Source organism: Malania oleifera, chromosome 2, assembly GCF_029873635.1.
Source record: "Malania oleifera isolate guangnan ecotype guangnan chromosome 2, ASM2987363v1, whole genome shotgun sequence".
In the NCBI taxonomy this organism is placed as follows: Eukaryota; Viridiplantae; Streptophyta; class Magnoliopsida; order Santalales; family Ximeniaceae; genus Malania; species Malania oleifera.
The window spans coordinates 100,640,683-100,656,868 of NC_080418.1; positions in this window are offsets into that span (position 1 = coordinate 100,640,683).

Below are 16,186 nucleotides of genomic sequence, written 5' to 3' on the forward strand. Positions count from 1 at the left end.
TAAGTTATGAATAGCTTCTTCTTTATTAAGGACATTTAAATTGCATTTTTTTAAACATTTCTTCAAATTTTCCCATAATTTTATCTTCTTTGGTATCAAATTTAAAATCTATATTAGGTATTGAAAAGGATTTGAATAAAGGTTGTTGCTTATTGATTTTACTTGATTCTCCTTTTTCGTCAACACTATTAGTTTTGACTTCTAATCTTTCTTCTAAAAGATTTTCCATCCTTGTATTTTGATTGGCAAGTAATTGTAACATTTGATTGGCGTAATTATTTTGGCTAACCAATTGATCAAATTCACTGTTGGTATTTTTAGTTTCTTTATAAGGTGATGCAATAACTTCCGTTCCTTTGTATGGAATTTTGAACGAATCTTTTGGTAGATGTGTGGATGTCACATAATTATTGTCTAATAATTTCCATTTGTTATTATGAATAACATTAACTTCTTGCCTTCTCTTTACATAAGTGAAAAATAAAATATTTCTTTGAGTTTTTTGCATTTCTTCCAACCAATCTTCTCTTATTTTTTCTCTTTCTTCCTTATTGTATTTTTCAAAAAATTCATCCCTATTTTTCTTATTTAACTTATGCTTATAATCTTCTCTTAAGACTTCCATGTCTGGTGTAAACTTTTCAGTTATTGTTAATAAATTTCTCCTCTAACTTTCTTCTCTTAAAGCTTCTCTTTGTTCTTCATCTAAAGCTTAAGACATTGTAGGTGAATTTGATTCTTCATAATAATAGCCTTAAGGAACTTCTGGTTCATAATTAATTCCTTTAAGTTTGTAATATCTATTAGGTTCAGTATAAACACTTGAAATACTTTTTCTTCCTGAGTCTTCTGTTTTGTTTGATCTTGAGGATTGACCAACACTTCTACTTCTTGTTAATAAAGATTGAAAATTAATTTTGACATTTCCAAATTAATCTTGAATAATACTTGTAGCATTTGTCTTTTGAACACTTCTAATTTTTTCGTCAGAATTTTCATTAAGATTGTTAAACTCTCATTCTCCCCCAGTTTGAATCTCATGCCAAAGAAGTTTCTTTGGTTGAGATATCAACGAGGTTCTTTCATTATTAGCTTGTAATAAAAGAGATTCTCCTTTTGGTCTTTCTTTTATTGCATTTGGAAAAATTGTTGAAGTTGTTACTTTGTAATAAACTCTATAAACCATTTCTAAGTTTGACGATCTCGAATCCATGTTATAATTTTTTGTTTGAGTATCTAATGTTAATAATTTGTAAATTGATTCATCATGAAGATTTGCCCTAATGTTTGGATAACATTCAAAATAAATTGGTCCTTCGGCTATGTTTGATTCTAACATTCCTAACAAGGAGTCACTAAACTCATGATGTCTTGCGTCTCTAAGTAAGACACAGACTGGTTTGTTAAGACCTACTCTTGTTAAAGGATACCTATTTGGACCATCCCAATGTGTATTCTATCATACCTTGATCTAAAAGTTTCTAAATCTTCTAAACTTAAAAGCCTCTTTTGTTGTCTAGCTTCATTCGTAACTAATGAAACTGATTTGTTAACAATTTTGACCAAATATTCTTCATTAACTTCCAAGGCACCCTTTTGTTTAATTACTTGTGCTTCTGTTCTAGACATCTTCCAAATTTCTTTTGGATGTTGTTTTGGTAAATCTTGTCCATTCCAGTTTGCTAATCTTTTTTCAATTTTTTCTAATGAAATTTGAATTTCTTTCGTATCTGACTGTTTTCTTGATGTAGATTCTTTTTGTTCCAATTTTACTTCCTTTAAAAACTTTTCGGTTCTTTTGATATTTTGAACTAGCTTATCCATTATCTTTTCTAAATTTTCTTTAGTTTTGCAGGCTATGTTTTCTCCTAATTGGGACCACCACCGGACCACCCTAAATGCTCTCCTGGCTTGGCGGGCTAACCATCGGATTTTCACCAGCTGACCAACGCTTAGTGAAAACAAAATATACAATTTTTTAGAAAATTTTTGAAAAGATTATGAATAACTTGGCTCTGATACCAATTTCCCTTGGATAGTTAAATTGGAAAGTTATTTAGAACATATGAATGGTAATCAAGCAAAACAATCAAATAGTCAAATAAATCAAGAACATTCGAAACAAAACATTTAGAATAAATTTTTGTTGCAGAGGATCATCCAAAGGATGCAACTGCAGAGCATACTTAATAAATAAAAAATTTAAATATTGAAAGCACTTTGAAAGCTTACTTGATTAAACTTTTGAGTAATTTCTTTACGTGATAGAAACCTAAGACAGATAATTAGAGAGAGAGAAGGGAGAAGAGAGAGTTGGATGGAGGTCGGAGCTTAGGCTTTCCTTAGGAAATTAAACCTCCAACTTGGTGCGAGGAAAAAACAGACTAGGAGACTCTTATTTATAGATACAAAGGTTCAAAATTTAAACCATTTGGAGTCCGGGGTGAATTAGTGCGGGTGCTCTTTGGGTCCCATCATCCACTAAAATCAACACAGGATCCTTACAAGATAAGCGAGCCGACACAAAAGACAAAAGACTTTAAGTAAAGGTGACAACACATGGACGACCGCATTTGTGTGGAGACCCACCACCTTTAACTTAAACTATTACAATAAAAGGAAATAAATTACAACCCTGACCGAAAGGTGGATAGGTGTAAAAGTCTTCAACTTTTGAATAAAATATCAGACAACTGGAATCTTGCTTTTGATAAAAGAGTCGTCACTTTTGATAATTGGGTTCAGCAGTTTTGTCAACTTTTGATAAAGGTGTCAGGATGTCATTTTCTTGAAATAAGCTTCTTCGAGGAGGTTTCCTCTTGGTCTTCTTGAACAAATTTTTACCAGGTGTCGATATCTGAACCAAGTAAATTGAAACCAACGGCCCTAGGGGAATCTTCCTCTTTTGTTGAATCAGAATCGTTTGATTCAAGCTGTACTATCATCTTGAGTAATTTTGACTTTGCTAATGATTTTGATTTTCTCGATGATACTGTTGACAAAGTATCATCTTCTTCAAAAACCTTCTTTTTATATTTTGATGCAAGGTAAGAAACTTCATGAGTAAGCGACTGAACCAACCAAGCTCTGACCTTTCCATCGAGCATGGTGAACTTATCCCACCAGCGAACTTTGAAGATTCTTCGTAAGGTTTTGGAGAAACGGAATGAACTGTCTTCAAAGGAATTTATAATATAGTGTTAGCTTTGGTGTATTCCCAAAAGGGTTGGTGAATTGGGTATTAAAACTTTCTCCCCTAGGTACAACTAGTTCAGCAACAGTATATTTACAACCTAGGGTCATTCTACTCAAATGCGTTGATAAGTATAATATGTGGAATTTAAATAATGCGCATCATTCCCACAATAACATACACGTGTGGTAAATATAAAGTGCGAAAATATAAATAGACACACGATATGTTATCTGGGCTTGGCCAACTGTGCCTACGTCCCCGCCTCTAGCTCGCAAGCCCAAGGATTCCACTAATGGCTCACTTAACGGGTGGAGCGACACCCAATACAACTAGGTCAATTAGCACAGAGTTGACCTCAACCTTTACAAACTCTCCTTGCAAGGTGAAGAATGCCCTAGGTCAAATTCACAGGGCTGACCCCAACCTGATCCTTCCAAGCTAGATCAAACCCCCTCAGCCCACGCCTGGAAATACAATAGTATTTTTCACAAAATAACCGGTACAGTGATTATGCTTCTCAAGTAAAGCAGATATGTACCCAATATGCGCAATATAATCAATGCACCTCAATGATGTATGAACTATAAGCTCGGTGTTCTATGTGTGCAATCAACACTCAGAATAATGACTTTATCTAATCAAGCACAAGAGTGTATATCAAACAAGCTATTCTTTGAAAACTAGATAAACTATATCTCAATCTCAAATTAGGGTTTCAAAGATGTTAGCAATAATATTCAAACAAATTCAAAAATATTTTCTTCAATGTAGCAAGCACAAGAGTTGTTTGAAAACAAGCTTTGAAAATGATTTTTGCACACAAAAGTATAGGTTTAGGTTACTTGCAATGACAATGCAAGAACCACTTAGTGGAAGAACTTGATGCTTCTACTCTCAATAAAATCAAACAAACAATATAATCTAATGAGAGTATGAGCAGGCTAGATTGGACACAAAAACTTTAGAAATACTCACAACACTTGAAAGATCTAAGAAAATGAAGTGTATGGGTGTTTTTGAGTAGTATAGGCTAAAATAGGGTTTTGAATTTTGAGAGAGTTTTGCCCTAATCAAATTTTCTAATCCTTGCTAATTATGACAAATGAATGGGTATATATAGGCAAGGAGGATTTTTTGATCGTTGGGGACACAATGGGTATAATTAAAATTGTTTCAAAAGCCATTAAGAAAATTAACCCAGTTTACCCCATTTAAAAATTTGGTAAAAAATATTTTGACCCATGAGGTTTGGTCGCCCGACTAAAGGTTCAGGTGCTCAAACAAACTCAGTTAAAATCCAATTTTTAGTGGTCCGGGTGCCCGAAGAGTGAGTCGGTAGGCCGAACAAGAGTCAGTAGCATTTGTTCGTTAGTTCGGGTGTCCGACTCATAGTTCGGTCACCCAAGCCCAATTTGAACGTGTCGTTCGGTCACCCGAGTAGTTGAAAAATGTCCTAACACAGGTTTGGGTGCTTGAGGACGATATGCTCAAAACGAGTTCGAGTGCCCGAACACAAAGTCAACATGTTGACTAGTTCGGTCGCTTGAGCCGTTTTACACGACATAGGTTCGGTCGCCCGAACCTTCTTAATATTTTCCATTTAGTTCATTTTTTAGCCTAAATTGATTCCCCCGATATAAAGATGATAATGGGGACTTTCTTATGTGCAAGTGCTGGGACCTCGAGTCTTTTCTAGGGCCTTTTAAAGTATGCCAAAAAACTTGGCGTCGGTCGACCGAACTCTATGGTCTTTGAGCTTTAGTTCCTACATGCATGTCATACATTAATTATTACAGACCGTTCCTATATTACTATTACAGACCTATATAATATAAATTGCAACAAGAATTAATCTTCTGGGTCTTCATACTTTGCGTTCATGTGCCATTACTCTACAATGAACCTGCACATACACTTGAAAGCCATCAAATATCTAAGTATTTGTCATTATCAAAATCAGGTGTGACCTATAAGGTCAACATATAGTCCCAACATGAAATCCAAGTAATCATGAAGATTAAACAGAAAAACGAAAGACTTGAAGATTCTTTTGAATAATCAGGAGGGAACTTGAAATTCTTTTGAAATAATTCAAAATAATTTTGAATGGCTTTTGGGAAGATATATGGATCTGGACCGAAGAAACAAAACTAGGTAAGAAACCATCTAGGAAAATGTTTGATGATTTTTTTATCAAAATGGACAAACCAAGAATGAGTAAAGTTTCAAACATACATGGTATAAAACCATGCTTTCATATAATCTTGATAATCATAGTTCTGAGGAACGAAGACTCCCCTGAACTTCTTGGAGATGCGTGGGTGCTGGCCTCACTCAGAAGGAGTAATAATCTTTAAAATTTTTATTTTTGAAAAATTTATTTTGGATGCATCTTGTAGATCATAAGTATGATCGATAATAAATGAATTTGTTTCAACTAAAATTAATTTGTAAAATCTTCTGTTCTTTAGGGTGTCTGGAGTATCAAAATGACAACCCTAAAGGAAACGTTTCTTGATAACTTTGAAGGGGGAAGGAGAATCCCATTCAGGTTCAATGGGAAACAGATCTTCGAAGGAATCTTTGATAAAATAGCCTTTTGAAAACTTTTGAGAAGAAGATGACTATTGAGGGGAAGGTACCTGCCCTTCCATAATTTCTCTGAAGGATGGAGCTTGAGTAACCGGTGGTCTAATAAGGGGTGAGTATCTGTTATAAACTGGAATAACTTTTGAGGGCTTTGAAGTTGAGGCTTTTGAAGGGGTGGTATCTTTTGAGTAATAATCACTAGCTTTCTATCTTCTAGCCATTTTTACCCTGAAGAAAATCTCTTGTTAAAAAATATGGTATTGAATTTGAAGAGCCTTTAATAAATTCAATTTTGAAATCAAAAACAAAAAAAATTGCTTGCCAACGAGCAAAAATTTGTTTTAAAACTAGATTTTTAACATCTTTTTCTAGAATGTCTTTGGCACTTTTGCAATCAACTCTTAATAAAAATTCTTTGTTAAAAAAATCATCTTGAAACTTTTGAATGCATAAAACAATTGATAAAATCTCTTTTTGAACTGTTGAATAATTATTCTAGAGACCTGACCAGGCACCTGAGTGAAACCTAACTAGAGTTTCTTTTGACTCAATTCTCTGTTTAAGAATACCTCCAAAACCAGCATCAGAGGCATCTGTTTCTACTATCATAAAAACTTTTGCATCAGGCAAACTAAGACATGGTAGACTTTTGATTAAATTTTTTACTTTAATTACCACTTGGGTATGTTCTTTTGTCCATGTGAGTGGATTCTTCTTTAGTCTTTTGAACAAAGGTTTTAGTAAAATTCTAAGATTAGGAATAAAGTCTGCAACGTAATTAAGATATTCTAAAAATCTTTGAAGTTGATTTTTATCCTTAATTTCGTTTGGAAACTTATTAGCAAAGTCTAATGACCTTGAATTGGAGTAGTAGTATTTTGATAAATATTATGACCAAGAAATCTTGTATTAACTTGAAATAATTTGATTTTCGGTTGTGAGACAACCAAGCCATTTCTTTCAATAACTTCATAAAAAATGTTTAAATGCTTAAAGTGTTGTTCTAATGATTCTGAGTATACAAGGATATCATCGATGTATACAATTGTGAATTTTTTATAAGAATAAAGATTTCATTCATAATGTTTTGAAACTTAGAGGGAGCATTTTTTAATCCAAATGGCATTACATTCCACTTGTAATGTCCAAATGGGACTGTAAATGTAACGACCTGCTTATTTTCCATATGTTTTTTTCTTAAAATATAATAATAAAATCAATATCACATATTCCAGCTCAGCAGATCATAATCCACCTGAACCCATGGGTACCATGGATACATCAGAACACAAAACGGAAGCTTAAGCAACAGGAAACATACATTCATAAACATCTCATTATAACATACATCACAATTATAGAGTTACTACAATCAATGTATACATATATACACAACACTCAACCCAAAAAAATGTCTTAGGGTCATTTCCAGAAAATACATCCGATCCTATCAAAATACTTACCCTTCTGGAAGAACAGATCTACCGTACTAGATCAGCGGGGCTTTACCCGCTCTCCTATCAGGAGCTCCTGAAATATTTATAAAATTTGGGGTGAGACACCTCTTAGTAAGGGAAATAAACTAATACCAGTGTGTGGCAACATGAGTATTTCGTGTTATACATACACCATACAGAACATATTCAGTAACTGTTTGTCAAATCTGGGAAAACACACACACACATATATATATATATATATATATCATCAAAACATAGCAGAATATACTGCATTTTCATAAACATATCTCATCTCATATAATAATAATACAAAAACATTCCTGGTAGGTTAGGTGGCTGTTGTCATGTATTTCCCCCACATGACTGGGTTGTGTGGCCCAAAGGCGGGACCTGACAATGGTTGGCTGACCACTGCCAAGTCAAAAGTACAGTCTGTAAGTCTGATAGGTTTGCCTAACCTGGTTTGTACACCAGAGGCGCTCACACACTTCTTAAAAACCACATCGACCATCCAATCTCACACCACTCCGTACAGCGACGTTAACACAAATATCATAATCATGAAGACCATGGACACATAGAACGGTACCGTGCAAGTGCTAGCTTAGACCAAGCCAACCAGGTTCTGATATCATATAACATATATTGAAACTGTGATACATGAATATTTCATATCATTAATTTTCAAATCAATCATATCATTTTGCATATATATACCTATATCATGAAAATCATCGGCCCGTACCTCGTATTTCACATTTTATCATAGCTCGGCCCGTACGCCGGCAAATCATAGGACAGCCCGTACGCTGACAAATCACATCCATAGCACGGCTCGTACGTCGGCAAAATATATCCCTAGCTCAGCCTGTACGCGGGCAAATCATACACATAGCACGACCCATACGCCGACAAAACATATAAAAATCTCAGCCCGTACGCCGGTTTTTCCATTATAAAAATCCGTATCATAATCACATTTCTAGAAAAACAGTATTTCAAAACAATTTCTACTCATGCCACACTAATAGGTTTTACACATATTCAACCTACCATCATTTTAACTGTATTTTCCCAAATATAAATCATATACATAAACATATTTACTTTCTAGAAATCAAATGCTATATATATACATACATTCTCTTAAAAAGAACTAATTTAGTTTATCCCCTTACCTGATTCCTGAAAAGCCCTTAAGAAAATTTGTCTCGCACCCACAGGGTTCCCAACTCAACACCCTAGAAATAACATTCCCCATAACTAAAGTTCAATATTTCTAAGTGTATAACACTTTCTACAACTGCCAAAAATCCAAATATTGAGTGTAAAGTCTTACCCTAGATTTGAGATGGTTTCCACTTCGGCCCCACCGACGATCCTCTCTGGCAGACTTGCAGAGAACTTTCCCAGGAGCGTCGTGGTGGCTTCAGATCGTAGAACCGGGTGAAATTCGGCCCGAAATCAAAGAGAGAAGGAGGAGAAACTGAATGGGGAGAGAGAGAGGGATTTGGCGCAGCAAAATGAACTAAAAATCACGTCTAACCCAATTTATATTGTGGTATTCGTCGACGAGCCATGTCACCTCGTCGACAAGTCCTGTAGAAAATTCGTCGACGAAACCCACTCCTCGTCGACGAAATTCAGACTACCCAAAACCTCTCTCGATATTTCCTCAATGACGAATCTTACCTTCATCGACGAGGTCCTCTTATACCCTCGTCGACGAATCTTCTGTGTTCGTCGACGAGGCCCTGACAATTCCTTTTTGGTTATTCCTTCCAAAGTGCACTATCGTCGACGAAGTCGACTGCCTTCTTTTGTTTCCGGTTTCCATTTCTCTTTCTTTTTATTATTTAAATACCATTATTCTTCGGGTCGTTACAGTAAATGCAGTTTTGTATTTGTCTTCTTCAACTATTTGTATTTGCCAAAATCCAGATTTCATGTCAAATTTTGAGTAAATTACTGTTGTACATAATCTATTTAGTAAGTCTTTCTTATTAGGTATTGGATACCTAATCCATTGTAAAGCTTTGTTGAGGGGCTTGTAATTTATGACAAGGCGAGGGTCTCCTCTTTCTATTTCAGCTTGGTTCTAAACATAGAAAGCAGAACAACTCCAAGGAGATTTACTTTTTCTTATCAATTTTTTGTCTAACAATTCTTTGATATCCTTTTTATAGTATACAAGTAACTCACGATTCATTTGTATGGATTTTACTTTTGTAGGTATTTTGTCTTCAGTAAAATCCTTCACATATGGTAATCTTACCATATGTTTCTTCCTTGACCAAAATGCATTTGGTAAGTTTGAACAAACTTCTTTTTCTAATTTTTCCTTAAATTGGTTGATTTTACTTTTGACTTCTGGGGTTTGAATTCTTTCTTCAATTTTCTTATGATAAATTTCTTTTGATAATTGCTTGATGTGCTTTCTTTTTTGTTTAATCAAATTAATTCTTTTGATTGCCAAATCCTTTAAAGTGCTAACCTCTTTTTCTTTCATTTTTTCTATGAATTCAAACGTAATTTCTTGACCACCTATTTCGGTATGAATACCCTTTTCATAAACTTGAAATGGTATATTAATGTAAAGAATGGTGTTCCAAGAATAATTTCTTGTTCAATGTTTTTGACAAGTATGAAGGTCGTTTTGAGACATATTTCTTTGTTGCATACATGAACATCTGTGATTTTATAATCTATAAGTAATTTTGAATTATTGGCACCATAAAGTTGAGTATTTGTTTTTTCGTAATAGGTTGTAGGTATTAATCCTTCTTGAACACAATTCAAAAGTTGATAGCTCGTACTACATGTAAACTTAGATGTACGCATTTAGATTTTTTTTTTCTATTTAGATTTTGGCATAATATAAGGATATAGTTGCTATCAAGAACAAAAAGAAAGCAAAATTGTAGCGTATAGTCATAGCATGAAAAAAGAAATTGAAATAAATTGAAAAATACAAAGAGTTCTCGCTCTAACATATTATTTATGTCTTCTTCACTATAAGTTATTCTAAATGATAGTAGGTTAATTTTTGAGTTATTCTTGCATTTTTTTTAGTAGTAGGTCACATTGTTGATTTGAATGTCGTTAAAAAAAACCTATTTTGCACATTCTTTCAGTATAAATCTTATCTATTCTATTTTTCATTTGTGAGTTCGAGTTCATTAATTTCTTATTTGCTATTTTTCTTTGGAAGATAAAATATTTGTAGAGACTTTTGATTTAACAATGCATTGCTTTTGGGGAGATAATAACAGCATGTAACTGCTATAGATTTTTTAAGATGTTGTAATCATAAACCATATATACATACATACATACATACATACATACATATATATATATATTGCACTTTCATATATTAAAGATGTATCTTTGTCGACATTGTGAGCAATTGTAACAACTTGCTATTTAACTGGGGGGTTTTTTTTTATAGTGCAAAATTTATAATGCTCTGATACTTACTAGACTAAACCAATCCATCAACCTAAGTAGGAAGAAGCGGAATTCATATAAAAACAACCAAGAAAATATACAATATCAGAGTGCTAAAAGGTTCCTCAAAATATACATATATGACCGCTTCCCAACATGCCCTCAATTGGGCTAGGGCTATACATAAATACTCTAAAAAATACTCACCCTACTGGCAGGGTAGTACTGAAGCCCCTCTATCTGCGAGCCTGATCTGCTTGCCTACCTGGATCACCTGAAAAATGTTAAAGTAATGGGATGAGCCAACGCCTAGTAAGACGAAATATGTTATTGCTAGTGTGTGGCAAATGAGTTACAATACTGAGAAAATCTGTCTTTATATAAACACATATAACTAAATCTGAAAATAAAGTACAAATAATATAACAAACTAAAATCTCATGTTGCTTAACATAACTATATTTTTAGGTTTCTATACATAATACTTCTATTATACATAAGTACGCCATCTGTTACTGTAAAACTGTATATACATATAATAGCTGAAAACTTCCCTGTGTAGTTGTATGTCATGATTTAACCCCTCATGATAGGGTTGTGCGGCCTGAAGGTGGGATCTACCCTGACTGGCCAACTAGGAATAAACCACTATACTCCATCAGTCTGATCAGCCCTCCTCAACCCATATCTCATGGGGAGCTTGTCCGCTCCTGAGCATTTGATCGACCTACATACCACATATTATCTGAATAGGTGGTTGCACTTTATACTGAATATCTGTATATAGCAATGGTACTGTGCTCTGCTGAATCTGATCCATCAGGGTCTAATACTAAATAATACATTACTATATACAATCTATCTGTTTTACCATGATTCTGTAATATCTGTATTAACCATGATGCTGTGATAAATTGTATCTGTATCAATTGTATTTCTAAAATGAACTGTAAAATTGTATGTCATGGTACTGAAAACCGTATAATCACGGTCTTTTGAAAATGTTATAAAGCATATTCCCTGTCTGTATAATCTATAAAACATAATCCTAAAAATACTGTAAAAACATGTTTCTATACTATATCCACATTCTCATGCCACACAGTTATTTAAAACATTTAAATGTATTTGATAAACTGTATAAATTCCTGCTATGAAATAATAATCTGATAAAAACATATATTTCATATTGGAATCATACTAGTATTACCTAACATAGCATATTTCCCATACCTCATTTCTGCTAAAATCTCCCTACTATGAAGGGTCCCACACCCGCAGGGTTCTCCACTCAACATCCTAAAAACCATAAATCCCAGAACAAAACATCGTTATTTCTACGTCTATTACATTTCCTACGACTGCTACTAAACTAAATTTTGCTTAAAAGACCTTATCCTAAATTTGGGATGAAATCCAACTTCATCCCACAGACGATCTGCTCGAGCAGACTTGGAGAGAACTTCCTCAGGAGCGTCGTGGTGGCCTCAAATCGTTGACTCGGCGAACGACGGGGCCGAAATCGAAGAGAGATGGAGGTGAAGCCGTAGGAGAGAGAGAGGGAGTGAATTTCTGTAAATTTTCTGCGTAAAAATCCAACTTTCAACTATTTATAGAGTCGGATTCGTCGATGAGACACATCACCTCATCAACGAGTCCTGTATAAAGTTCGTCAACGAACCTGCACCCTTGTCGACAAATTTCAGACTTCCAAAAATCCTCTCTCGGTATCTTCTCGTCGACAAGACAAAACTTCATCGACGAGATCCTGAAGAACCCTCGTCGACGAAACCCCTGTGGTCATCGACGAAGTCGGCTGCCTCCTTCTGTTACTGTTTCTATTTTTTCCCCTCTTTATTATTTAAATATCATTATTCTTTGGGTCGTTACATCAATAGTAGCAACTTATTTCATTCTTTTGTTCAGTTACTCATTATTTTTCATCAATATATATTATTAATTAAATAAAATTAATTGAATTATTACCATATTTTTGATAAATAAACTTATAATTTCATGAGGTGTTTTTAAAATGAATTCATGTTATTTATGCCCCAAGGTAATTTCAAGATAAAAATTATGCATAAACTCATGCCCCCACTAATTAATAGAAAAAAAGTGTACGACAAATCATATCGTTTTCCAATTCAAGTATACATTTTATACAAATATGGATAACAGTCATCTCAATAATACAATTTAAACAAAATAAAAGGTTTTCCAAACAAAACAGAGATGATACTCAAAATTCCCAAATTTTTTCGAAAACTGTAACCTAAAAATCCCATATTTTACCCGATAGATTTCCCTAAATAAGTTACCAAAACATACATATGATCGTAGCCTACAAGCTTATCGATCCTAATTTTGAAAATAAACTGATAAAACTGAATCCCCTTACCTTAACCTGAATTCCAACTACGAACTCAATGGTCCCCAAAACTATGAACCGAGACTCTAAAATCTACAAACCACAGTACAATACATGCTTACAATTCGTACTACTACCCATATTCTAAATCAAAAACAAAAATCGAGCCTTACCTCGATTTTAGCCCGAAACCCGAAATCGCTCGAAACGAAATTACGATCTGCTAGAAACGTAGAGAATCCTTCCCTGATCCTCGTAATAATGTCCAATCTACGAATCAGGCGACGAACGACGAAGAAATCAAGAGAGAGAGAGTTCTTCAAGTTATAGAGAGAGAGAGAGAGAGAGAGAGAGAGAGAGAGAGAGAGAGAGAGAGAGAGAGGATATTTTGCTCCAAAGTAATGGAAACTGATACTTATAGCCCTTTGACTCGAGTGGATTCGTTGACGAATTGGCATCCTCGTCAACGGGTCCGCCATTACCTTCTTCGATGAGATGGTGGCCTCGTCGACGAGCCGGATATTTCCAATTTTTCTGAAACTTTTAGCATTCTCTCGTCGATAAGCCTCTGAATTTCGTCGATGAGGAGCCACTAGCCTTCGTCGACGAATGATGGCCTCTTCGACAAATGATGGCCTCGTCGACGAAGTCTGCACAATTACCTTTTTACTCCTCTCTTAATCAATTTAATCCATATACTACGGTTCGAGTTCTTACAATTGACAGAGCATCCCAGAGCGTGGGGATGGAATGTTGTGCTTGACTGTGATTAAAAGCCAAGGTGGAGATTGTTAAAAAAAGTATGTTTTATTTATTTATTTATTTATTGTGACTTTTATCACAACCGTTGGATCGTTTCTAAATCCAACGCTTGCGTGGTGTCATATATATGTTTGTAAGCCATGAGAAAAAGTGTGTGTTGCTTGTCATTTTGCGCAAGGAGAGCTGAAGGGGGCTTTCTCTCTAGGAAGATTTTTTCTTCATTAGTTTGACAGGTGAAGGGGTGTATAGGGGATCTAGGATCGGAGAGAGTCTGATCAGATCTTGTACTACCATCATTTCATAGTAGATTTTTCTACAGGTGCACGCTATGTGGACGTAGGCAATCTTGCCGAACTATGTAAAATCTCTTGTCTACATTTTTTCTATGAATATTTTTTGTGCTATTTATTTTGTTGATCCGAAGATTAAAATCGCTGCACGTCAACAACATCAATGCAGTGTATATGGTTAATTTGCTTCTGTATGCTCTCAATTGAACTAATTGCTAGTTGGTAGTTAGACAAGGAATTTTCGGTAGCCTGGTAGGGGATGCATTGCAATGTGGATTGTTGAACATTTTCAAATAGGAAGGTCGAATCGTGTCATTTTGTTTTGTTGAGGTGTAGCTATTGTAATTGGTTTTTATTTGTGAAAATATTGGAATAGTTTTCAATAGAAGTAATTTTTATAGCTCATAGTATATTTAAACTTAGATGCATGCATTTAGATAATTTTTATACTATTTTTTTTCTATTTAGATTTTGGCACAATATAAGGATATAGTTGCTATCAAGAACAAAAAGAAAGCAAAATTGTGAAAAAATTGAAAAATACAAAGAGTTCTCGCTCTAATATATTATTTATGTCTTCTTCACTATAAGTTATTCTAAATGATAGTAAGTTGATTTTTGAGTTATTCTTGCATTTTTTTTTTGTAGGTCACATTGTTGATTTGAATGTCGTAAAAAAGACCTATTTTGCACATTCTTTCAATATAAATCTTATCTATTCTATTTTCCATTTGTGAGTTTGAGTTCATTAATTTCTTATTTGCTATTTTTATATATTAATCACTTTCGTATATTAAAGATGTATCTTTATAGACATTGTGGGCAATAGTAGCAACTTATTTCATCATCTTGTTCGGTTACTCATTATTTTTTATCAATATATATTATTAATTAAATAAACTTAATTGAATTATTATCATATTTTTGATAAATAAACTTATAATTTCATGAGGTGTTTTTAAAATTAATTCATTTTATTTATGCCCCAAGGTAATTTCAAGATAAAAATTATGCATAAACTCATGCTCCCACTAATTAATAGATTAAAAAAAGTGTAACAAGGATGGTGGAAATCAATTTATATTAGCAGTTACAAAATTTTTAATTCAATTATTATTGACAATTATAGCAAATTTTAATTTAATTAACATTGGTTGTTGCAAAAATTAAATTACAAATTTATGCTGCAGTTTTAAAATGCTAATCTACTTATTAAATTAAAATTCATTGAAAAGTTCAAATTTTAAAATTACATTTTTAATAATTATTTTAGTGGTTGACCATGCAACTAATTGGTCTGTCATCTTCAAATTATCACAACGACAAACACATCAATTCAAAGTTCAATCTACATATTCACCTTTGCAAGCTCATCTCATGATTAATTAAGTCTTAAAATTTGCATGGATTTTAATACAATTATGATCTAATTATAAAACATTTTTAATTAATTTATCATCAATTGCTACAAAAATTTAATTATAAATTTATCATATAGTTTCAAAAAATAAATTATAAATTCATGCGGTGGTTTTGAAATAAATTCAATTTATTAAATAGACGAGGCGTTTCAAGATTATAATTATGAATAAACTTGTGCTTCCACTAATTAATAGAACAAAAAAAAAATAATAATGAGGATAGTAAAAATCAATTTATATTAGTTGTTACAAATATTTATAATTCAATTATGAATAGAAGTATAGAATATTTAATTAAACTATCATTGGTTGTTACAAAAATTAAATTAAAAATTATGTTACAATTTCGAAATATTAAAAATTTTATTTATGGGCCAGTTTCAAAATATTAATCAACTCAATTAAATTACAATTTATTGGAAAGTTTAAAATTTCAAAATCGCATTTTGAATAAATATTGTGGTAATTGACCATGCAACTAATTAGTCTTTCATTGTCAAATTATTATAACACCAAACACATCGACTCAAAGTTTGATTTACATATCCATCCTACAAGCTTAAGTAGTGATTAATTAAGTTTTTAAAATTTGTACGAATTTTAATCTAATTATGATTTAATTATAAAAATAATTAATTTATTATCAA